Raw genomic sequence first — 1,090 nt, forward strand, 5'->3', positions numbered from 1 at the left:
ACACACACACACACACACACACACACACACACACGCGCGCGCGCACACGCGCGCAAACAAACAAACAGGGGGAGAGAGGGAGGGAGAAAAACGAAAGATAGAAAAATATTGTGGGACAAAATACACCGGCCATGTGCACATACAGAAAACCCTAAACATCGATAAATATAGTAATAACATTTCTTTCTCATCTCATTCAAAATGTCGCATTGTATGATCACTGTTAAATATTTCGTACTAGAAAGTGATGCACAAGCTGCCTTAAATATGTTCTTAAAATTGTTAGAATTATCAGTAGTAGCGTAGCAATAGCAATAGCTATAGTGTTTGATATTGTGGAACTAGCAAATGAGTAAGTTAAGATTTAATGTCGGCACAAGAGAGAAAACATTGCTTACAAGTAAAAACGATAGTTATTGTTTCTACAGTAACGTAAATAGATAGATAAATAAATAGCTGAACAAACAAAGAAATAAGAAAAAAAATGTGGGGAGATGGATGAAGAAGTAGACAGATATATAAACAAATAGACAGACAGACAGATTGATAGATAGACGAATAGACTGATAGATAGACGGATAGACAGGAATTTCCATCGCACCCATGTAAACGTTGAGGTACCATTGTTATTATACTGGGGACTTAAAATGATCGCCGGCAACAGTAGCCCGCGAACAAAAGCGAGTTTGAAAGGCGACTCATCCTACCCCCCATAACCAAAAAAAAGAAAAATAGATATTTTCGTTACTTTTTCCTATTGTTTCGCCTGCCGAGAAAATGAAAATGTAAAATAATTTCTGTTACATTTCCGCATATATTCCAGTGTATTCCAGAATTATTTCTGGATAAAAGTTCGCTTGGCCATGCAAAAAATCCTATTTATATGATATACTTATAATGGAATGCCATATAAATCTCATTTTTTCATGGTGGGGCGCCCTTTCATTGTGTTGGTATTACTGTTCTCGGTGTTAGTTGCAAATTTAATGCATCACACAATTCCCTATTAAGTATAATCGTGATTCAGGTTGGGATATATGTATAGCAATGTTATTTAAAATGTCAGTGCGTCAAAAGAAGTTCTGGGACT

Source organism: Penaeus chinensis, chromosome 41 (genome assembly GCF_019202785.1).
Source record: "Penaeus chinensis breed Huanghai No. 1 chromosome 41, ASM1920278v2, whole genome shotgun sequence".
Lineage (NCBI taxonomy): Eukaryota > Metazoa > Arthropoda > Malacostraca > Decapoda > Penaeidae > Penaeus > Penaeus chinensis.